Below are 25,928 nucleotides of genomic sequence, written 5' to 3' on the forward strand. Positions count from 1 at the left end.
GAATATAAGGTCCCTTGCTTTATTATACAATTGATCAGCATAACAAATAAGAGGAATGTACTGATCTGGAAAAAATATTCAAACAACTCAGCAAGAAGAAGTATTGGTGACAAAGTGGACTCTGGACTTCCTCTCTCAAAAGTGTATAAATGAGGATAGACTCTACTCAAAGCAGGTGACTGTGGCATCCCTAGAGTTGCTGCTATTGGCTCGAAATTCACGTTTGGTGGCCACTTTATTAGGTACAGAAGTGAAACCCGATGTGATCTTCCACTGCTGTAGCCTAGTCACTTCAAGGTTCAATGTGTTTCTGCACACCACTGTTGTAAAACGTGGTTATTTGAGTTACTGTTGTCTTCCCGTCAGCTTGAACCAGTCTGGACATTCTCCTGCAATCTCTCTCATTCACAAGGTGTTTTCGACCACAGAACTGCTGGTCTCTAGATGATTTTTGTTTATCGCTCTCTTCTATGTAAACTCTAGAGACTGCTCTGCTTGAAGATCCCAGGAGATCAGCAGTTTCTGAGATACTCAAGGCACCTGTCTGGCAGCAGCAAACATTCCACAGTCAAAGTCACTTAGATCACATTTCCTCCCCATTCTGATATTTGGTCAGAATAACAGCAGAACTTCTTGACAATGCCTGCATGCTTTTATGCATTATGTTGCTGCCACATAATTGGCTGATTAGATATCTGTGTTAACAAGCAGGTGTACAGGTGTACATAATAAAGTGGCTACTGAGTGTAAGCAGGAGAAAGTAACATTTTGGTTGCAATATTTATCTGCAATACAAACTCCAGGAAATGCCTTTCACTTGCATACTTCTTGGTCTTTTCTGATCTTTTAAGCTTCTGGTGTAAATTTTCAATTTTAATAGGTGTCAGTGAGCTCTAAGAGTAATTTTCTACTTCTGCTTAAAATTAGTGTTTGGAAAACCATTGGCATTGGCGTGTGAATTTTGATATGTCCTGCCAGTGGGTTTAGCTTCCTGCCTGAAACACAGTGCCAGAAATTTACCCTTTCTGCATACACCACCTAAATCTTCTGCAGTTGCCTGTTTAGCTTGGAAGGACTGCTCATATTTACCAGTGTGGATCGGAAAAACAAGACGTCAGACAGCAGAGTTTTCAACCCATTAAGTTCATGAACAAGCATTTAATGTGCTCTTACTTCAATTTAACATTCAATATTTTTAAACCAATAGATGTTAATCCATCTTAGGATAGGATGAGTAGCAACTATAGTTAATGCTGAGCTAGAGCTGGGGAAATAATAAATGAGATTATTCCCAAGGAAAAAAAATGGGAAATGATTCTAAACCTCCTTTCAAAATTCTCCACTCCCCTCAACTGGAACTTTAAGAGTGCAAAGTGTAACAACATTTGTCTAATCTGAAAATGTTTTCAAACTCAGTTTTAGTACACTAATTTTATACCATTGCAACATGTTTGTTTAGTTTTTGACATTTTTTGACTAAGGAGTGGGGAGTCTTGGAATTACACTGAAGTAGGGACAGTAATCTCTGTGTGGTGTTTCCTTGATCACTTGTCCTCTCTATTTCCACCATTCCAACATGAAGACCTTCTGTGAATGAACGATTCATGGCCCCACTTCAATTCAGTGGATGGACGAGAATAGTAAAACAACACACACAAAATGCTGGTGGAACACAGCAGGCCAGGAAGCATCTATAGGGAGAAGCGCTGTCGACATTTTGGACCAAGACCCTTCGTCAGGAATAGCAAAATAGCAAAAATAGCAACATTTATGTTATCACAAGTGGAATCAGTAGGTTAGTAGATTGAAAGTTTCTTAATATGACTGGACCTTAGAGTTGTTCGCATTCAATAAGTCCCTTTACATTAAATATTCTTTAATTTATGTTTAACAGCAGAAATTTTAATCAGCTTGGCCCACACAAACTCAACTTCATTTTCATCATGTTCGACCTTATGGTTTTACAAGGTTCAGTGACATGTAATCCAGTGAAATACTAGATTAAAAAAGATGAAAGTGTCCCAGAGATCACTGAATCTCAACTGTCTGGAGTTTATTTAGTCTTTCGTCTCATCTGTAGAAGTCAGAAGGAAGGTACAAAATGTGAGTGAACAAGTCTGAAACAAACGGATGCTCAATAATCTCATGCGTGCCATTTGAGCGCTCTTTATCAGAATAAATGGCGATCTATGTCTGTACCTGAAAACCAGGTATGACTTGCAGAGGGCTATTTCAAGGGTGAAGAGACAATGTCGAATGAGGTTGGAGGTGACATCAGATGTACGACAACTCTAGCAGGGTTTGTAAGACATTCCTTCCTACAAAGCGAAACCCAATAGCATGAATGTCAGTGATGCTTCACTACCAGATGAACTCCACACCTTCTATGCACACTTTGAAAGGAAGAATATAACTACAGCTGTGAAGATCCATGCTGCACCTGGCAATCTCTGTCTTGGAGGCCGATGTAAGGCTGTCTTTAAAGAGGGCGAACCCTCTCAAGGCAGAAGGCCCTGACAGAGCACCTGGTAAGGCTCTGAAAACTTGTGCCAACAAACTGGCAGGAGTACTCAAGAACATTTTCAACTTCTCATTGCTACAGCAGAAGTTACCATTTGCTTCAAAAAGACAACAATTATACCAGAGCCTAAGAAGAATAATGTGAGCTGTCTCAATGACTATCGCCCAGGAGCACTCACATTTACAGTGATGAAATGCTTTGAGAGGTTGGTCATGACTAGAGTGAACTCCTGCCTCAGCAAGGACCTGGACCCACTGAAATTTGCCTATCATCACAATAGGTCAATGGCAGACGTAATCTCAATGGCTCTTCACATGGCCTTAAACCACCTGGACAATACAAACACCTATGTAGGATGCTATTCATCGACATAGCTCAGCATTTAACACCATCATTTCCACAATCCTGACTGACAAGTTGCAGAACCTGGGCCTCTGTACCTCCCTCTGCAATTGGATCCTCAATTTCCTAATCCGAAGACCTCAATCTGTGTGGATTGGTGATAACATCTCCTCCTTGCTGATGATCAACATTGGTGCACTTCAGGAGTGTGTGCTTAGCCACTGCTCTACTCTCCCTATACCCATAACTGTGTGGCTAGGCATAGCTCAGATACCACCTATAAATTTGCTGATGATACAACCATTGTTGGTACAATCTCAGATGGAGATGCGAGGGGATATAGGAGTGAGATCTGCCAACTAGTGGAGAGGTGTCACAGCAACAACCTTGCACTCAACATCAGTAAGACAGTAAGAGCTCATTGTGGACTTCAGGAAGGGTAAGAGGAAAGAACACATACCAATCCTCATAGAGGGATCAGAAGTGGAGAGAGTGAGCAGTTTCAATTTCCAGGGTATCAAGATCTCTGAGGACCTAACCTGGTCCCAACATATCGATGCAGCTATAAAGAGGGCAAGACAATGTTTACACTTCATTAGGAGTTTGAAGAAATTTGGTATGTAAACAAAAATACTCAAAAACTTCTATAGATGTACCGTGGAGAGCATTCTGACCGGCTGCATCACTGTCTGGTATTGGAGGGTGGGCTATTGCACAGGACTGAAAGAAGCTGTAGAAGGTCATAAATTTAGTTAGCTCTACTAAACCTTGGGTACTAGCCTACAAAGTACCCAGGACATCTTCAAGGAGCAGTGTCTCAGAAAGGCAGCATCCATTATGAAGGACCTCCAGCACCCAGGGCATGCCCTTTTCTCACTGTTACCATCAGGTAGGAGGTACAGAAGCCTGAAGGCACACACTCAGCGATTCAGGAACAGCTTCTTCCCCTCTGCCATCCGATTCCTAAATGGACATTGAACTCATGAACACTACCTCACTTTTTAAATATATATTATTTCAGTTTTTGCATTATTTTTTAATCTATTCAATACACATATACTGTAATTGATTAACCTATTTATTTATTTTTTCTTCTATATTATGTATCGGCATTGAACTACTGCTGCTAAGTTAACAAACTTCATGACACATGCAGGTGGTAATAAACCGGATTCTGATTCCGATTCTGATTCCGACGTCACAAAAAAGAACTGAGAGATTAACAAGGTAGGTAGCTTCCGATCTGGGAAACACAAAAAGTTCAGTCATGCTTCCTCTTGACACAGTTGGCAATGTAATATTTGCCAGTCAACGTGTACACAACTTATGGGAAAAGCTGTTTTTTAAAGGAGGTGTAAATATATTAATAGGTTGGAAAAGTGCATAACTGCCTGAGGAAACACTTTATCACCTATTGGAAGTGAAACTTGCTGCGCCGTGGTCTTCCCTTTAAGAAGTATCAAAGTGTGCACTTAAAGCAACGGTATAACTAAACTAATAAGAATAACCACCAAACCGCTAGGTGTCTGATCTAGTAAATCAATGTATTGATAAGGTGGACAAGGATTCACTAATAACTGCGGACAATGCTTTTTAACTTACAATCTGTGCCAGTTATTGCCTTGGCAATTGCTGAAGCTCAGTTATTTAGTTATAACTCAGTTGTTGAGCTTCATCCTAGGATGACAAAGGATCTTTAACGGGATGAAGTTGATGCATCTTTTCCTCATTCCAAGAATAAACAAATAAAATTAGAAACCACAAACTGTGAATCTCAGTTTATCTCAAATTTCGCATTTCGCTGCAAAATGCTATTGTGTTATTTGCTTCAAATATGTGTTATGTTTTCATAAAAGGTCAAGCCCCTAATCTCTAATCTCTAACTTTTCTTTTCAAAATATAACAAATTGGGTTTGATTGTTGGTCATTAATCAATAAATGACAAAGTAAAATGATGAAGATTCTGTAAGTCTGAATTAAAATAGAAAATGATGGAACTACCCATCAGGCTAGGCAGCAATAGCAGAGAGAGAAGAACCGAGCAGATTTTGAGATTATTGAGCTGAATTGTTTGTTTCTATTGTTACGTTTGTCAGTCCAAGTGTCTTCTGCAAACAAAATCAACACAAATAGTGTTTATACTGCATGATAGATCTAATGGCTGGGCCATATCCATTCACCAATGTAAGGTAACTTCTTGCTCAGTGATATTCCTCTGTGCATGGTGCTCATCCACTTTTAACAAGTATGAGAGAACCAGAAAGGCTCCAAGATTCATGAACTTTGTTGTTTTAATGATAGGTCTAAGTATTCTTATCACATCCTCTACCCTCTTTAGATAAGCCTGCAATTGCTTCTTGATCCGATTAATATGACATCTTTCAATCATCCCCGGCCCATTAACTTGTGGATGGAGAGATTCTTTCTCAGTACGTCTATGGCACCTTATTCAATCCAGTTCCCACAGTGTCATAGCTAGTTGCTGCCGCCAGCTTAGTAATAACCATAAACTGCCACATTGTCAATAATACCCTATTATCTAGCTAAAAAGATGAGAAGATAAAAGCAACATCATTGTGAGAGCTGGGAGAACTAAAACTTAATGATGGTCTCAATTTTGACAGCAGAATCACTTTGTTGCATTTGTTCAGTAGAAAATCACAGGCGTTGAAAAATATTTAATCCTGCTCTCACAGGGTAGAGTGTAAAGTCATTGAAATATTTGTTGGTTTGAAATTCTGGCCCTGCTGGTGAAGGTTTAGAACAGGTAAACTCAAAAGCCTCTAATTACCATCAATGTTCCTTACTCATGCAGTACAATACAATGATTAATGTCATCTGTCAATGATGGCACTTGTGCCTGACGCTTGATAAGATTGCTTTGGTCGGATGCAACTTTGGTTGCTGCTTTACAAATCTCCACCTAGCCTGGCTTTACTTGAATATTGTAAATTTGACTAGTGAGAGTTTGTGAGTCTGGAAATTTGCTCACAAAACCTCCAAATAAACAATAGTTTGCATCTAAAAATCAGATTAACACTGAGCAGGTTTCCTCCAGATGCTGTCTCTGGCCAACCTATTACGAACTGTCAGAATTTACTAAAAATTTCTCACATTTCCCATGCCACTGATGTCAAGCTAGCTTGTCTGTAGTTTGCTGTTGTATTCCCCTCTCCTTCTTAAATGGTACGGTTGTATTTGCTATTTTTTTAGTCTGTGGGAATCATTCCGGAAATGATGAAATTCTGGAAGATATCAACCTTTGCATCTACTGTCACCACAGACACTTCTTTCAAAATCTTGAGATGCAAGTGATTGGGTCCTGTGGTTTTGTTGGCATTCAGTACCATTCATTTCTGCAAATCTGTTTTTAACTGATTTCTTCCAGGTCCTCTTTCAATCTAGACCTATTACTGTCCATTATTTCCAGCGAAGATGGGAGCAAAATATTTATTTGATTTTTCTATCCTTACATTATTCCCCAACATAATGCCTCCCTTTTCTTAGTCCTTTACAAATCCTGGTTAACTTTAGCCAACTCTTTCCTTTTTATAAAAAGAGAAACTTTTACAGCCTGTTTTTAATGCTACTTAAAGGATAACTATGTTTGATTTTCACCTTTGTTATTGATTCATTGCTCCTTCTTTGCTGAATTCTGATTTTTTCCCAATCTTCAGGCTTAATGCATCTTTTTTTTTGGCAATGTTGGAAGAAGTATCCTGTGATTTGACACTGCTTTAACCATAGCTCAGGGAATCTCAGTTTAAACTCGGTTAGTGTTAAGGGTCCATGGCATTAAAAAGGCTGGGAACCCTGCCATAGCTGGAAAACTTTGCCTTCAGACTTGTTAAGTTTCAAAGCGACGTATGTAGGCTTATTTCCCATATACAATGCACCATTTCCCATAATTTCTTATGTCAGGAAAAAGTTCATTTGCCAGCTCTTTGTATTTCATTCAATCACCTTGCGCCATTTTGTTCACAGTAACCTATTCTCTCTCAACGTCCATTAAGTTCCCATCTCCTAAATTATCCTACCACTGACTTGTATTGAGGGGTGGAGGAGAGAACATGGAAAAACCAGGTACTATCCCAGCATGCCTTTGGCATGTAGACCAATACTTAATGCAGATTGCCAATCTATCATAGAAAATTGCGACTTAAACTTTTACTGTTTGTCATTTTTGGATTGCACTGTCTCACCCTGTTTAAAATCATATTCCAGTTCTTATTTAGAGCGAGACTGACTGGATTACAATTTTAAACAAGGTGCGACCGCAGAAACCTGATTGGTTAAAGACTAACCAATTAGGAGGGACAGGAGGGACAGACAGTTGATGGGAGCTCAGTATATATACCACTGGACTAGACATGCCTAGGCATCATTCCTGATGAAGATAGCAGAGTTTGTCATCGAAACATCGGTTAAAACCAACACCTGGACCTGGCTGGAAGCCTGAGAAGAGTTTATAAATTTTGAAGTATTGGAAAGAGTTGAAGAAGTGGTGGTTGTTGTGTGTATCATCTTTAAGAGATATTTAACAATTTACTATTCAATAGTAAAATTAAAGCTCAACGATTAAAGGGACATTGGGCATCAATACCCAATCAGCTAAGGGACAAATTACAAAATAACAGTGGACAGTTTTTTATCACAATATATCTCTGGGGACTGCTTTAAACAACTCTGTCCATTTTTCTACGTATTAATTCATTAGCCCTGGTACTCAGACATTTCAAAGTCTGTCAATGAAACGAAACTTCAACATGTTATACATAACGGGGAGCTGAGTAACAGACCTCGGAATGACACAGCCGGCCTTGTCCATGGGCAGACACATAGCATATGAGAATTGACAGAGAATCATAGAAGACTACAGCACAGAAACAGGGCCTTTGTGCTGAAACATTAATCTACCTAGTCCCATTGACCTTCACCCAGCCCATAGCTATCCATAGTATCTTTCCAAATTTCTCTTAAATGTTCAGATTGAACCCCCAGCAGCTCATTCCAAACTTACACCACCCTCCGAGTGAAGAAGTACCCACTCATATTCCCTTTCGCATTTCATCTTTCACACTTAAACCATAACCTCTTGTAGTCTCATGTAGTCTCACCCAATCTCAGTGGGAAAGCATGCTTGCATTTACCCTATCTATATCATTCACAATGTTGTATACCTCTATCAGATCTCCCTCAATCTTTTGCATTGTAGGGAATAATGTCCTAACCTATTCAACCTTTCCCTATAACTCAGGTCCTCAAGTCCTGGCAACATCCTTGTAAATTTTCTCTGCACTCTTTGAATCTTGTTTACACCTTTCCTCCAGGTAGGTGACCAAAATTGCACACAATACTCCAAATTTGGCCTCACCAATGTCTTATACAACTCCAACATAACATCCCAATTTCTGCACTTAATATATTGATTAATGAAGACCAACATGCCAAAAGCTTTCTTTACAACTCTAACTAACTTTGATGCCACTTACAAGGAATTCCCAGTTTGCTCTGTATTCCCAGATTACTCGGTTCTACTGCACTTCTCAGTGCCCTACCACTCACCATGTAAGACTTACCCTGTTTGGTCCTCCCAAAATGCAACAATTCATACATGTATGTATTAAATTCCATCTGCCATTTTTCAGCCCATTTTTCTAGCTGGTCAGAGCCCACTTTAAGGTTTGATAGACTTCTGCACTCTCCACTACACCCCCAATCTTGATGTCATCCACAGATCTGCTGATCCAGTTTACCACATTATCATCCAGATCATTGATGTATGACAAACAACAACAGACGCAGCTCCAATCTCTTGGGCACACCACTAGTTACTGGCCTCCAACAGTGAGGAAACCATCTACTACCATTTTCTGTTTTTTTCTGTGAAGCCAATATCTAATCTAATTTAGTACCTCTTCTTGAATTTCTGGCGCCTAAACATTTTGACCAACTTCCCACGTTGGAACCTTGTCAAAAGCCTTGCTAAAATCCATGTTCACAACGTCCACTGCCTTGCCTTCATCAACTTTCCTGTTAGCTTCTTCAAAAAGCTCTATAAGATTGGATAAACATGACTTGCCACTCAGAAAGCCATGTTGACAATCCAATTACTTATACATCTGATCCCTTCGGATACCTTCCAATAACTTCCTCACTACTAATGTCAGGCTCACCAGTTTATTCTTAGCACCTTTCTTGAACAATGGAACAACATTAGCTATCCTCCAATCCTCCACTACCTCACCATGGTTAAGGATACTTTATATATCTGTACTAGAGCCCCTGCAATTCCTCCACTAGCCTCCCATGGGGTCTGAGGGAACACCTGCTGGGTCCTGGAGATTTATCCGCCATACTTTGCCTCAAGACAGCAAACACCTCCTCCTCTGATCCTTGTATAGGATCTATTACCGCTTTGCTGCACTTCCTCACTTCTATAGACTCCATGTCTGTTGCCCAAGTAAATACAGACGCAAAAAACCCATTTAAAATCTCTCCATCTCTTTCAGCTCCATGCATAGATTACCACCTTGATCTTTCAGAGGATCAATTTTGTCTTTTGGGATCCTTTTACTCTTAATATATCTGTAGAAGCCCTTAGGATTCTCCTTCAACTTGTCTACTAGAACAACGTCATGTCTTCTTTGAGCCCTTTTGATTTCCTTTTAAAGTGTTCTCTTGCCTTTTTTATACTCCTCAAGTACCTCATTTTATTCTGCCTGACTTTACCAGCTATGCATTTCCTTTTTTTCCCTTAACCAGGGCCTCAATATCTCTTGAAATCCAAGTTTCCCTGAACCTGTTATACTTGCTTTTTACTCTAACAAGAACATATGTACAGACTCTGTACACACAAAATTTCACTCTTGACGGCCTCTCTCTTACCAAGTACACATTTGCCAGGAAACAACTTATCCCAATCCACACTTGCCAGATCCTTTCTGATACCATCAAAATTGGCCTTTCTCCAACTTAGAATCCTAACCCAAAGACCAGACCTATCCTTTTCCATAGTTACCTTGAAACTCATAGCAATGTGATCACTAGGTGCAAACTGTTTTCCTACACACAATTCTGTCACCTGCCCTGTCTCATTCCTGAATAGGAGATCTAGTATTGCACTCTCCATATACCGATTATGGAAACTTCTCTGAGCACAGTTGACAAACTCTTTGCCATCCAGCCTTTATACAGTATGAGAGTCCCAGTCAATATGTGGAAAGTTAAAATCACCTCCTATCACAATCTGATGTTTCTTACAGCACTCTGCAATCTCTCTACAAATTTGTTCATCTAAATCCTGTGGATTGTTGACTGTTGACCATTAATATGATCATACCTTTCTTATTCCTCCATGCTATCTATGAAGCCTCACTAGATGAGCTCTCCAATCTGTCCTGACTGAGCACTGCTGTGATATTTTCCCTGACTAGTAATGCCACCCTTCCACTTTTAGTCCCTCTCGCTCCATTATGTCTAAAAAACACGGAACCCCAGAACACTGAGCTGCCAGTCCTGCCCCTCCTACAACCAAGTCTCACTAATGGCTGCAACGTAATAATTCCATGTGCTATTCCATGCTCTAAGCTCATCAGCCTTTCCTACAACACTCTTTGCATTGAAATATACAAAGCTCAGAATATTAGTCCCACCATACTTAAACTTTTGATTCTTGACCTTGTATGGAGAATTAACAATTTTCTCCACCGCCACTCTACTATCTATGTACTAACAGAAAAAAATCATACTAGAAACTGATTTAGACAGCTCTGCCTGTTTGTGCCCAAGCCTGTTGAGCCAAAGCCAGAACACTCTAACATTGTTCTAATCACACAATGCCTGCTCCACTTACACCTACTTTCTTGCTTATAGGCTCAAGCAATGACTCACTCCCTTGAAACTTGCCGTTTTCAAATGGCCCTGGTCTGAAGGATCTTGCTCTCTCACTTGCTACTTCAAAGAGTAACTGACTCCTGATGAGACTTGCAGTTTTTTGAATAGCTCCCGCCCTGCAATATGTCACTTTCTTACTCAGTACTTCCTTAACCAGTACATAGGAGTTCCAGTTAGGGGGAGTGCAATACTAGATCTCCTATTAGGGAATGAGGCAGGGTAGGTGACAAAGGTTTGTGTAGGGGAACACTTTGCATCTTCTATGGCAGTGAGAGCTTTTTGAAAAAGTACTAATTCCCTAATTTTAAATGAAAAAACCTGCTGATGCTGGAAATCCAAACAACTCACATAAAATGCTGCAGGAGCTCAGCAGTCCAGGCAGCATCAATTTATTCCCATGAGCCTAAATTAAATCTAAATTTTGAAATTTGCTATTAAACTTCAGCTTTTCCTTCATTAGGTACTAAGCCATTTGAAACATTTGTGAATTGTAGACCACAACAGCAAAAGGAATGGTTAAGACGCAGTGTATTTAAGGAAAAATGTTGGTAAGTATCTAATAAAGAAACGAATAGAATATTTTGACAAGTAAATGATTGAGATGAAGTAAATACATTGGGAGGAAATTTGTGTTGGATGCATGAATACAGATGGCTATTCCTGTGCCAATTCCTCTTTATTTTTATTTAGTTGATGTTTATGGGATAGAGAGCTGAGAAAATAAATGCAGGTGAATAAATGAGAAAAGCGCAAGCAAAGCAGTCTCTAACGAACCATAGACCAAATTACCCAACAGGTGATAAATTTATAAACACAAAGGATGCTGGAAATCCAGAGCAACATACAAAATGCTGGCGGAAATCAGCAGGTCAGACAGCATCTATGGAAATAAATAAACAGTCAACGTTTTGGGCCAACACCCTTCTTTAGGACCCTCATCAGCAGATGATAAATTTTGTTTGAAGTGAAAAGTCAGTGAGACTGTAGAGCAGAACCTCCACAATATTAGTTTGGATCATACACAATACCAGCCTAAATAACTTCTCTAGACAAATATAGATAGGAATCCAGTGAAGTAAAAGGTGTTAAGGTTAATTTGCATTATTGATCTCCACAGGTTCACTAAAGGAATCCTCATTATTTCCACGACATCAAGACGTTCCACACATTTTATGTCAGTTGACAGCTTAGGGTCCCACGAGCCACATGCAGTTTTGGAGTCAATATTCTTATCAATGTGTGCATATCTCGAGTGATACCCATATCAGACCTAATAATGGTGAGTGCCCATTTGGTCAGCATCCTGGCTCAAGAAACTCAAGTTAAATGAACTAGTAAATGAAAAAAAAGTCTCTAATATAATTTCTTTCAAAGGTCTGATTCATGTGGTTCTTGGGACCCAGAAGTTAACTATATGTTGTTTTCAATGTTGTTGTATATAGTCGTAACACTCAGTGGTCACTTTATTAGGTACACCTGTACACCTGCTTGTTAATGCAAATATCTAATCAGCCAATCATGTGGGAGCAACTTAATACATAAAAGCATGCAGACATGGTCAAGAAGTTTTGTTGTTGTTCTGACCAAACATCAGAATGGCGAAAAACTATAATCTAAGTGACTTTGAGCATGGAATGATGGCTGCTGCCAGACAGAGTGCTTTGAGTACAACAAAAATTGCTAATCTCCTAGGATCTTCCAAGCAGAGCAGTCTCTAGAGTTTACAAAGAATGTTGTGAAAAAAATATCCAGTGAGCATCAGTTCTGTGGGTGAAAATGCCTCGTTAATGAGAGAGGTCGGAGGAGAGTGGCCAGACTGGATCAAGCTGACAAGAAGATGACAGTAACTCAAATAACCACATGTTACAACAGTGGTGTGCAGAAAAGCATCTCTTAACATGCAACACATCGAAACTTGAAGTGGATAAGTTACAGCAGCTGAAGATCATGAACATACACTCTGCGGCCACTTTATTAAGTACAGGGGGTACCTATTACAGTGGTCACACACAAAATGTTGGAGGAACTTAGCAGGCCAGGCAGCAACTACGGAAAAAAGTACAGTCGATGTTTCGGCGAAACCCTTCAGCAGGGCTATAGTGGTCACGAAGTGGAAAATCAAGTTTAAACACTTCCTCGTAGAGGTGGAATCCTTGTTAATTAAAAAGACCAATTGTTGGAAATCCAAAATAGTTTCAAAAAATGCTGGCACTTTACTCTGTTTAGTAGAAATCGAGAGAGTAAGGATAAATAGCTATCTTTAGTGTACTTATCTTCCTTCTCTGGGCAAGCAACTCCAGTGCATTCAAATTAAATTGACGCTTGTATCTATTCCTAGAACTGATTGGAATGTTGCCATCTTTGCCTTTTGGTAAATAGGGAAAAGAAGATTTGTTTGTAACTTGAACATAAAATGTGTGACAAACTATTTATATAAGCATAACAATTGCACCAGAAGCAACTGCATATCTGTGGATGGCAACCACGAATTAAACTAAATTTATTTCAGTATAACTTCTAAAAAAATTCTCTTCCCACGGGACATTTGCTTGAAGCTTTCAGAAGATGTATACTCTACCTTTAAAATCTGACTGGGCCTCCATTCTGATATCTGGCAAGCTTTGCCCTCTGTCTGGGGTGGGAGCAGGTTAAAACTTGCATTTTTTTTCATTTTATGAATACTACAAACCAGTGTGAAACGTCTGCCAAAATTGCCAACCCAGAAAGACCTAGTGCTGTGAAGAAAACATCTATCGATAGAAAATTATTTTTAAAGTAGCTAAAAGATTTTCTTTCTAATGAATAAACAAGTGCTTTCACTGCATTACTGTACTCATGATCTTTCTTTAGCCTGTATGGTCTAACCCCCACTGAGAATTGGTATGTTCCATATTTTTCTGGCATATTTTAAAGTATGGCCCCTTAAAGACTGCTTTCCTTCTGTGAGGAATCCAATACTCTGAGCTCATAAGCTCTGCTTCAGTCCAAAGAGTTCAAAAGGCTCTGATGTTGGTTAGGCCCACTACCCTTTCACCATGGCCCCAGCTCACAGGAGACCTTGTCTCAGATTGTTCTGCTTTTACTTCTGGCTAGCATTAACATTTTAAAAAAATGACTGGGAGATTACAGTCAGTGAAAAACTGGGGCAGGAAGGGAATTAAACCAAGATGAAGGTGGTATCTAATCAGTTATGGCTGGAGTCTGAGTCTGCCTTTTCTTACCTACAGCACTTGTGCGAGTAAACCCATGTGTTCTCAAGGTCAATCAAGTTCTCTCTTTCTTCCCACCCCCACACCTCAGTTTTATGTTTTTGTAACATATCCAGGATGCTTGCACAAGCAAATTATTTACTCTAGTTCTACAGTGTAATGCGTAAGTTGCAAGTGCTCATTCCTTTCTGAATATACAACATTAAAATGGTAGTCTGCATGCCACAGCCAAGAGAATAATAAAATCAATATTTTTCAGTGAGGCCTGAAAGGACATGCGGCTAGGCTGCCACAGTCAGACTCTCTGAATCTTGTTGTAAGTGTAATACTGGTGAATAACAAACACATTCATAAGGGTTATGTACCACGCCTGGAGTAATGTTAAAGTCTGGCATTTGTTTTCTTCGTCCCTTACACACTTGGTACCATTGTCATACATTGTCTGAAATTGTATGGAGAAAACATTTGTTTAAAGGTTCAGCTTGACCTCTGTGTGCAGGGGGGTGTCAGATACGGTAGCTGACTCATCTTTATTGCGCATCACTATAGCCATGAAGAGAAGCTTTGTCAATTCAGAAGAGAGTTGGAAATGGAGAGCAGCAGCTGTGAGCTGAAAACAAGAGGGAAGTATGCACGCGTTAAATCTGGGGCAACTAACTCTGCCTCCTGTGTGGGGTTTGCACCTTCTCCCTCTGACTGGGTGGGTTTCCTGCCACATCCCAAGACCTGAGGGTTGATTGACCAATGCAAATTGCCTCTTGCATTTGTAGGTGGTGCAATCTGGGGAGAGTTAACAGGAATGAGGGGAAAATAAAATAGGAATTAGTGGTTGATAGTTGGCAGGGACTCAATAGACTGAAGAGTATTTTCACATCCTGTATGCCACTCTGACTCTGACTAACCCCAAGAACCTATTTGCTCTCACCTCTGAGAATTATTCTGTGTGTTCTACCCAACCATTCCCCACCTTCTCTGCAACCTAACAGCAGCTTATTTCCTGCTCCTCACTAAAGGACAGGGGTTCCCAACATTTTCTTATGCTGTGGACTAGCCCCATTAAGCAATTAGAAGCTCTGCTGTAGGAGGTCCCAAGCTTGTTCTTTCTACAGTTGCTGCCAGAATGTTTCCAGCATCTAGTATATAAAAAATTCAATTTTGTCATTGTTTATGGGATCTTGCATAGATTGTCTATGTTTCTAACTTTACAACCCTTCAAAAATACTGCATTAGTTAATAGGTGTTCTGTTGAGGTAGTGAAAAGGCTTTCTTTACAACTCTATCAACAAATGGGAGCTCCCTTGAGCTGAATTTGTATCAAAGCAGCCACTCTGAAACAATCTGTTGTTTTACTGCTGTGGGAGCATACTGTTACTATCCCTCCTTGCCTATCTGGCTTCTGGCTCAATGCTCCCTGCCAACAACATGAGTACTCGCAGAAGTGCAGAGAAAAATTTCTCCCAATTTTCTTCTGAATCGAGAAACTGCAGTTGCTTCTGCATTAGCCTCCCTCTGCTCGTCATGGTCCAGTGAGGGGTGTGGACATTGGTGCTCAGAAACTTAGTAGCACTTCCCTTGCATCTCCAGAGGTGAGTGGTTATGGTTGGCTCTAACATTGACTATAGCTCTCTAAAGCTGCTGCACTCAAGAATTTCAAACGCAAGAGATTCTGCAGATGCTGGAAACATTGAGCAACTCACACAGAATGATAGGGGAACTCAGGAGGTCAGCACGACAACTCAGGAGGAGAATAAATAGTCATCGTTTTAGGCTGAGTCCTAAAGATGAAGGTTCTCAGGCCAACGAGAAGCCTGTTGCCTGCTTGGTCCCTCCATAGATGCTACCTGACATTCCAAGTCCTTCCAGCATTTGTGTGCATTGCTCTAAAATTCCAAGATTGCTTGAAAATTGTTTCTATTCCTTATGTCCATATCTAAAACTCTCATTTTTGTTGAATGAATTGAGAAGGCAAAGTCCATGTGAAGCCATTAAAATAGTCTGAACTGTAAAGATTTTTAAATAGCAGAGTATATGGAACATCACAATGCTGACTCAAAACTCCAAAGAATGAAGTTCGATCTTAACCCCCACCACTGTACTTTCTCCATGGTGTTTCCATGTTCTCCCTAGAACTGTATGTACCATATCCCAAAGCTGTGGAGGTTGATTGGTTAATTGCCCTGTATAACTTGCCCCTGGTGTGAGGGTGAGCGGCAGGATCTCAGGTAAGTTGAGGGGAATTTAGGGAGAATTGTTTTTTTAAAATGGCATTAATGTCAGATTGGTGCTAATGGGTATTTTCTACTTGAAATTGACTCACTGGGTTAAATGGCCATTTTTTGTCATCCTTGTACTCCTTGACTCAAATGCAGCTTTGACAATCTCACCAGGATCTGAGCAAAGATCCTCCCCAAACTGGAGAAGGGTCAGAAATCCAGCCATAAACTGTGTTCACACACGTGGAGATGCCTGCAGTTCTCACCCCCAGAGCACCTGGCAGATCCATCCCAGTGATCTCCCGAACACTCAGCTGCATGTATGAGCTGTATTTAAGTCTGCTGAGGAGGACCTGTGCATGAGCTAGGTCAACAGTTCAGAGCAATCTTGAGGATGCTGTATTAGACGTAAAACAACTCCACACATTTTGTTTTCAGATGTTTGAGGATCCATTGCACTATTCAAAAGATTGCACTTTGGGTAACACTCCTCCTTCATCTAACAGCACCAGAATTCATTAAATAACCATTCAGTTCTCTGCTTGTATGTAGGAACTCAAGTCTGCTGTCCTGAGGATTGCCTTTGCACTTTGTTCTTCACCACGCAAAATTCTGCCAGATACTTTTGATAGAGGCCTGAAGGTGTAAGTCCTCAACTGGACCATTTTGTCCCTTTGAAAGTCAATGGTATTCTAAATTTCATGCAAATATTCTTTCCTTCTCCTGTCATCAACATTTGCTTTGTGAAGTGTTGGCCCTAAGACCAGCTGTTGTGAGCCTATTAATTCTCACATCTTCAGGTCGCAGACAACTTGAGAGCAATACCAAGGGATAGCAGTGACTTTTAAAGGCAAAAGCTATACATTTCACATTTGTTAATCCGTTTGCCATGTCATAAATTGCTCACTTAATGCTTGATGATACATGATTAATGTAAAGGGAACAATATATATATCCTAGTGAAAGTATGCTATTTCTACATAAGTATTAACTCGGAACTCCACGATGTCAGGGAGGATGGTACTATAGATTTTTAATGAAATAAAAGAACGAGTTGAAATAGAAATTTGATTGTGAAATCCCATAGACTCTTCTGCAATTGTTTACAACGAGATTAAGAAATAAACAACATTAGATTGGGGGGCGGAATGGTAACGTAGTGGTTGGCACAACGCTTTACAGTACCAGCGATCTAGGTTCAATTCCCTCCACTCTCCCATGACTGTGGGGCTTCCTCCCACAATCCAAAGACGTACCAGTTGGTAGGTTAATTGGTCATTGTAAATGGTCCCATGATTATATCAGGGGTTGCAGGGCGGCATGCCTCAAGGGGCTGGAGGGGACTGTTCCATGCTGTATCTGAATGAATAAATAAATAGATATATTTATCACGTGTACATTGAAGCATTGAAACATACAGTGAAATGTGACATTTCTGTCAGCAAACAACAGAGCCCAGGCCTTATGCTGGTGGCAGCCCGCAAGTGTCGCCATGCTTCCAGCACCAACATAACGTGTCCCTAACTCACTCACACAAACCTTAACTGTATGTCTTTGGAATCTGGGAGCACCCGGGGGAAAACCACAGAGAGAATGTATCATCTCCCGACAGACTGCCGTGGGAATTGAACTCTGATTGATTACCACTAGAGCTGTAAAAGTATTGCACTAACCGCGATGGTACTGGGCTGCCCCAACTGCAATGCAAGATTGAATCGCGGGTTCCAATGCACATGATGTTCCTGTGCATGGAGGCTGTTGGACGTGCAGTGGCTGCATTAGTGTTGGAGCAAGAATACATGCTGAAGAATAGACCTTCAGGAGGATGAGGGCCTGCTTGAGTTTAAAAGCGCACAGTCATACTGAGACTCTCCTGGGCAGTTTGTCATAGAAGCCCACTATGGAATCCTCACCAATGGATCAGAATGTCTCATGGGTGAAGGTAAGACTTCGTTTCACTCTGATGCTTTCCCTGTATGGTTATCTCCATTACAATGGTGTGCAATCATTGGACAGAGATGCTGGTCACTGTCTTTGTCTCATTCCCACCTCTCTGATGTGGGACTTTTGGCTGTGAACAGATGAACCAGCAATTCCACTTTAGATGCACCACTTTAAGATCTCCTGAGGCAGATCACTCTGGTACTTTATATCTTCCAGTGCATGTCGTAAAAAATGTAACAACCCAAGATGAATGCACTGGGAGAAGCAGTGAGAGGTGAACTGCTTACATACATAGTTTCTTGCACATTGCCCTCAGAAGGAAATAGCTTGAACAAGTCCCCTCTTCCGGTGCACTATCGGGTAGGTACAATATACGTTCTAGACCCATGTCACTCATGGTGAATCAGGCATCACAATACTCTCAGCAAAGGAGAATTAAGAAGCTGCAGTCTGCTGAAAATCTGAAATAAAACAGAAAATACTGGATGACTCAATGGGCCTGGCAACATCTATGGAGAGAGAAACAGTTTCCACTGATGCTCTCTGAACTGCTGAGTGTTTTCACCATCTTCTGTTTATATATTTTTGTTCTTCTGCATTCCTGAGTCTAGATGAAGGCTCTCAGCCCAAAAACATTAACTGTCCACTTCTATCCATAATGCTTCCTGATCTGTTGAGTTAAAAACATAGAAACATAGAAAACCTACAGCACAATACAGGCCCTTCAGCTCACAAAGCTGTACTGAACATGTCCTTACCTTAGAAATTACCTAGGGTTACCAATAGCCCTCTATTTTTCTGAGATCCATGTACCTGTCCAGGAGTCTCTCAAAAGACCCTATCGTATCCGCCTCCACCACTGTCGCTGGCAGCCCATTCCACACACTCACTACTCTCTGCATAAAAACTTACCCCTGACATCTCCTCTGTATCTGCTTCCAAGCACCTTAAAGCTGTGCTCTCTCGTGCTAGCAACTTCAGCCCTGGGAAAAAGTCTCTGACTATCCACACGATCAATGCCTCTCATCATCTTATACACCTCTATCAGGTCACCTGTTATCCTCTGTCGTTCCACGAAGAAACGGCCGAGTTCACTCAACCTATTCTCATATGGCATGCTCCTGAATCCAGGCAACATCCTTTTAAATCTTCTCTGCACCTCTATGGTTTCCACATTCTTCCTATAGTGAGGCGACCAGAACTGAGCACAGTACTCCAAGTGGGGTCTGACCAGGGTCCAATATAGCTGCAGCATTACCTCTTAGCTCCTAAACTCAATCCCATGATTGATTAAGGCCAATGCACCATATGCCTTCTTAACCACAGAGTTCTTCCAACTCTTTTTATGCTGCTCCAAATTCCAGCATCTGCAGTCTTGTTCATCTTTCTAAGTTTTAGAAATTCTCGAGTAGGCCAGAGAGGAGGGAGACCAAGTTGAAATATAGTCTGTTTAGGGATTAAAGTCACAGTGACAGAAAAATAACTGCTTCATTTACAGATAGAGCAATCAATTCCAGGAATTTGAAAAGTAAAATGTGGGTAGACTTTGCACAGAGCAAATGAGCAATTAAGACGATGGAAATCAATTCTTTAGCAAGTGATGCAAATGTTCGCTCTCCTCTTCTGACACCAAGTTAAGACGCAAGACATTGAAACAAAATCAAAGAGATAAAACCCAGGGGATTACATCACGGCTTTAGTTGACCTATCAAAACAAATCCGTGGCTTCGCACACCCATCCTGTTTTCATTCTGTAGTTCCTTTTTCATGCTGTGCTTCTGTATCATAAAATTTATGTTCTAGAGGGGAAATAAACAAGCTCTTCATGTTATTTGTAGTGTGAATATGCCACGAAACTGCACAATGGAATGTAAACACAATGCTTTTACCTGAAATCCATCTCGTCACCACTTAGCAGAGGTACTGACATGTTGAAAATAAATTAATAAATATCCCTACTGAAGTGGTGGAGAGAAGAATTTATTCCAGATGTCTTAGACATCTGTGCATTACCACCTCACAACATATGTCTGAAGTCTACCAGCCTCGTTCCTTTTTCCTGATTATCACATTTTTAATGTGCCTGGTCAATTGTTTTGCTATCCCTGTAATTAGTTTGATTGTTCCATTACCATTTCTTGTAGAGGAGGCTGCAGCAATTAACCTAAAGTAAGTTTTTCACTAGCTCCATGATGGAAGTTCAAATAGCCACTGAACAATTGCCATGAGCTGAAAAGTTCTAGAATGATTTTGTTAAGTCATAGATGTAGTATTACCAAATACGAGGGGTGATTGATATGTTCGTGACCTAAGTTAGGAGTCAATTTTAGAAAACCTAGCACATTTATTTTTCAACATAGACCCCTCCTACATTTACACACTTAGTCCAGCGGTCGTGGAGCATACGGATCTTGGACCTCCAGAAAGTGGCCATAGACGGGTGATTAATAAGTTCGTGGCCTAAGGTAGAAGGAGATGAGTTATACAGCTCTCGTTACATGCACATGCAGTCCAACTCTTTGAGTGATTATGCAGAAAGTTTGAAGTTAATAACTCATCAGGGGTGATTGATAAGTTCATGGCCTAAGGTAGAAGGAGATGAGTTATTAACTTCAAACTTTCTGCATAATCACTCAAAGAGTTGAACTGCATGTGCATATAAAGAAAGCGGTATAACTCACCTCCTTCTACTTTAGGTCACAAACTTATCGCCACTTTCTGGGGGTCCAGGATCCGTATGCTCCACGACCGCTGGACTAAGTGTGTAAATGTAGGAAGGGACTATGTTGAAAAGTAAATGTGCTAGGTTTTCTAAAATTGACTCCTTCTACCTTGGGCCATGAACTTATCAATCACCCCTTGTACAGACCATATTGTAATGATATTATTAATTGCATTAATAATTATTTCAAAGCGTGGCAATCTAATCATTAGAATCAATCATTTTGCTTTCAAGCCCCAGCATCAAGGTGCCTAAATCACATGTTACAACATTCAACAACAGTACCAACTATACTCGTGTACATTTTTAGAATACCTTGGCGGCATGATGCTCCAATCTATTAATCCAAATCTTTGTAAGGATTAGCAGGTGAGATAAATGTTTTGCCAGGGGAAGGGAAAGGTATGGAAGTCAATGTGGAGATTTCTCACATCACTCCCAGTAATCATTTGTAGAACTTTGACAGACACCCTGTCCAGCCTCTCAACTGTTGAAAGAAGGGAGGGAGTAAAATTTAGCAGTAAATAAAATGAAATTAATAAAGACTTTGGAAAAACAGATGTGGATTTTTATTATACTTCTTACTAGGCCTCATATGGAGCCAGTGATCATTAATGGAGAATGTGTGGAGCAGGTTAAGACCTACAAGTATCTGGGAGTACAGTTAGACGAGAAGCTAGACTGGACTGCCAACACAGATGCCTTGTGCAGGAAGGCACAGAGTCGACTGTACTTCCTTAGAAGGTTGGCGTCATTCAATGTCTGTAGTGAGATGCTGAAGATGTTCTATAGGTCAGTTGTGGAGAGCGCCCTCTTCTTTGTGGTGGCGTGTTGGGGAGGAAGCATTAAGAAGAGGGACGCCTCACGTCTTAATAAGCTGGTAAGGAAGGCGGGCTCTGTCGTGGGCACAGAACTGGAGAGTTTAACATCGGTAGCTGAGCGAAGGGCGCTGAGTAGGCTACGGTCAATTATGGATAACTCTGAACATCCTCTACATAGCACCATCCAGAGACAGAGAAGCAGTTTCAGCGACAGGTTACTATCGATGCAATGCTCCTCAGACAGGATGAAGAGGTCAATACTCCCCAATGCCATTAGGCTTTACAATTCAACCGCCAGGACTTAAGAACTTTTTAAAAGCTATTATTAATGCTTTTTGAGATAGTGATTTAGATGCATATCATATTTTTTACTGAGTTAAGTATTGTATGTAATTAGTTTTGCTACAACAAGTGTATGGGACATTGGAAAAAAGTTGAATTTCCCCATGGGGATGAATAAAGTATCTATCTATCTATCTACTGTGATTCAGGCATTGGGTATGAGTTTCCTTCACATCTATTACTAAACTAAAGGTGGTATATATATTGAAATTGTTGTGGTATGGTCACATTACTTCATACCTGCAACAACATTTGTCCTTAGACAATATGAAGCTAATTCATTAACTGCTTAAGGCAGGTTGCAGCTCTTATATAAATATTAGAGACATTTCAAAAGAAATTGTTCAAAGCCTGATTACTTGCAAAAACTGCTCTGGAAAACTCCTAAATATCAACAAAATGTTAAAGACAAATTTAAGGGAAAATAGTAGTGGAGAATGTAGACAGTAGAGGTCCCAAATAAATCTATAAACAAAATGGTTGATACTTGTGGAAGGAGGTGGTAAATCTTTTTTCTGACCTCATTTGTTGATTGAGCATGGCTTGTTTGTTTATAGACCTATAATTCCTGACTTCTGAAATTATGATCTATATCAAACATCTCAGCTGCCTTGGGTCCATTAACACAATTACTCGAGTTTTCTATGCAGCTCTGTTTATTGGGAAACTAAATGCAGTTATTATGAAAAACAAAAAATCTTCCCGTTTCTTTCTTAAGCTTATCTCTGCACACATTCTACCACAAACCTTCAGAGTCCTTTCAATGTATGCCGGGTATGTCTTCCATATTAAGTCAAAAGAATGAAGTTGCTGCATCTCTTTGGTCTTTTAAGCACAGCTGTATTAAATTTATTAAACTCAGCTTTTATGTTTTGTAAACAAAATTCAGCAGCAAGTCACTTTCTAATGGCCTAGGAACAATGGGGAGTTACGAGGGTGATAGATTAAGAAGTTCATTATGTTATTTCCTGTAAATACTTGTAAATTACTTGCACATAAAATCCAAGCACATTCATAAGTGTTATTATAACAGCAGTCTGGAAATCATAATAGGAAGTGATTAAATAAAGATAATTTGCAAGTGAAAACTACTAGATCAAAATCTTCAAACATTTGAATTAGGGCTTATTCCCAGAAAGGTGCCTTCTATTTGTAAAAAAGGGGTATAAATTCATATGATTTCACTAATATTCTGGAAAGTTCCAATGATATTAATCTTTTTTGTCCCATGTGTAGTAATGGCATTTTTGCATTTGCACGTTGTTTATAATTGCCAAGTGAAGAGCTATACGTGCAGCAGAAAAGGCAAGTCTTTCAATACTACTCATCATGTTAAAAATCTCTCATTGAATGATGGATATGATCATGGGAATTATCCTTGACCTGCTTGCACCAGTCAGCCCTCTCTGCTGAGAAAAAGGGAGGGAATCTGGCCTGTGAGGAACAGATAGTCCTTAACAGGGATCAGGAAGCCTGTCAGAGGATGATGCACTCTGAACCTACCACAGCACTAAAGTATAAATGTTTATTCCAAGATGGAGGTCTACTATCAGATTTAAAATAAAGCAAGTCTTTGTTCTTCCTCTGAAGACAGTAAATTATTTTGTAATACCCACCAATGTAACAAATCTTTTACAAACAATTCAGCCTAATAAAAAATACTTCATAGTCTTGAGCCAGTCATACCCAACGAGGATGTTTTCTACCTCAGCTAAGATAGCAAAGGTTAACTGTTTAAACGATTAATTAATGATCCCTGGAACATTCCTAGCTCAGACATCCCATGCATCAAATGCATTGTTTCACACAAGTCTGTTCCCCTCTCCATCTTCACAACGTTGACATGAAGATTAATTGCACGTCTCCAAACTTAATTCAGTTTATCCCAGGAATCCAAACCTTTGGAGATTCCTGCTTTGTTTCCTTCTACAACGCTTATGCTTTTAATGAAAAAAAAAGGTTTGCACTTCACATCATCCTAAGGCACTTTACAATTAGTGAAACATTTTTCAACCATGTTTGACTGTTGTAATATAGGAAATGCAGTAAACAATTTTTTCATCTTGCAAGTACACGCAAACAATGTCGATAAAGGCCAAATGATTTGTGTTTTAGAAATGTTGAATGAGAGTTAAATATATGCCAGATATCAGGATATTTGCGATTACATTTTTTGCTTACTTTATGGTTTTATACTTCTAGGAGACATTCTACTATATTTTCTACTATATTTAGACATTCTGCTAATATTGATCATGATCTATTTCCCTTTTTAAATGTACGTCTATTGTTATAGCCATACATATGAAGATCTTCTTTGTTTAATGAGGTCGATGTGGGAGCCACTAACTTTTCCACAGACTGGGCAGGGTGTAAGGTGGGGTGGGTGGGTCAGTGACTTGTGAAGTGGCACCTTCTACCTGTTGCTTATGCAGGGCTCTTGTGTGTTTCAGATGTGTAGCCCCAAGCTTCTTGTTGTTGTTCCTTTTTGCACCTTGTGGCATGATGGGCAGTATTTTCTTTGCCAGTTACTTAGCACTTGTTTGTTTTTTCAAGGCTGAGTTGCTAGCTTGATGTTCAACCTCCCATGGTTGGAAAGCGTGAAGGGGCTGGCCGGATTTGAACCCAGCACCATTTGCCTCAATGTCTGGTGCTGATGCCAGTACACCACCGGCTGGCAAAATAGACTTGAAGTGACTTATATCATCCTGAATGCTCTTCCACTTTGAATAGTTATGGACCAGGGTTTCCAGGAGTTCGTAGGGATACCGCACTTTGAAGCTTTGAACATGTCCCTAAATCTTTCTCTTTGTCCATGAGGTTATCTCAAACCACCACAGAGCTCGGTAGAATGTGTGCTTTGGCGCTCTGGCATATATATTAGGATAACTCCCTGATCATTGAGAACCTTCTGCAGGATTTTGAGATAACAGACATGCAACTTTCAGAAACAGTGCTAAAGGTGACTCATAATAGCAGAAAAAAAATTGGTTGAGCATACCTCTTCAGAAACCTAACACCTCTTTAAGCGAAACATTGCTTCAGTATAAAATTTTTAAAAATCAGAAAATGCTGGTAAAATTCAGGAGGGTAGGGCTGAAAAGTTAATTAAGTTTCTCTTCAACTGATGCAGTCTGATTTGCAGACTATTAACAGCATTTTCAGTTTTATTTTACAATTCCAGCACCTGCAGTTTATAAATTTTCATCCCCTCAGACGAGTGTCAAACATGACTTCTGTCCTTAAGTATTTGGTGGACGAACTGAACACAAAGCCTTATTAAAAGACAATACTCCTATCAATTAGCTAGCACTACTATTCTGGTGTAGCATTACCCAAGGAGTTTGTCATCTCTTTGACACTTTAAATCATTTAGTGGTTTGTTCTACAGATCGCTGGTCTTCATCAGGCTGATCAGTGAGAATGCTGTTGAAGAAATCCAATCTCCAAATCAAATAGAAAATAAAGATTTTTATAGCTATTGTTTGAAGAAACACTGTGCTAGAAAGACCTATTATTCAGGCATATCTGGGGAAGGATAACTTCACATTTTTAGTTAACACCTAAAACATAATCCTGTTTATGTTTTGCATAGATGCAGGTTGACTGACAAATTGTTTTGAGAGCATTTTATTTTTTTCTTCCTTGGTCTAATTTTTGGCAGCAAATGCTTTTTGTTCTGCTTTAAAGACCAAATATATCATGGACCTTCTTTGAAAGGAACAGGAGCTGGAAATTTAGGAGGGAGGCAGAAAAGAGAGAATGCAGAGAAATATTAATAGACAGACTGAACCGTTTTCCCATAGCTTTGTCCAGCTTACACCAAACAGTTCAAAATGTGTTTCCCTGATTTGCAGTTGGCATATACTTCTGGAAGATTTGGTGGGGGTGGGGTTATTGTAATCATTGTCACTGATA

At 40.0% G+C, this 25,928-nt stretch overlaps 1 protein-coding gene across 5 annotated transcripts in view; it reads right to left on the bottom strand.

Annotated features, from left to right (window-relative positions):
- Window positions 1-25,928, bottom strand: part of LOC140731040 (pappalysin-1-like) — a 362,759-nt gene that overhangs the window by 7,458 nt on the left and 329,373 nt on the right. The window lies entirely within an intron of this gene.

Source organism: Hemitrygon akajei, chromosome 7, assembly GCF_048418815.1.
Source record: "Hemitrygon akajei chromosome 7, sHemAka1.3, whole genome shotgun sequence".
NCBI classification, from domain to species: domain Eukaryota; kingdom Metazoa; phylum Chordata; class Chondrichthyes; order Myliobatiformes; family Dasyatidae; genus Hemitrygon; species Hemitrygon akajei.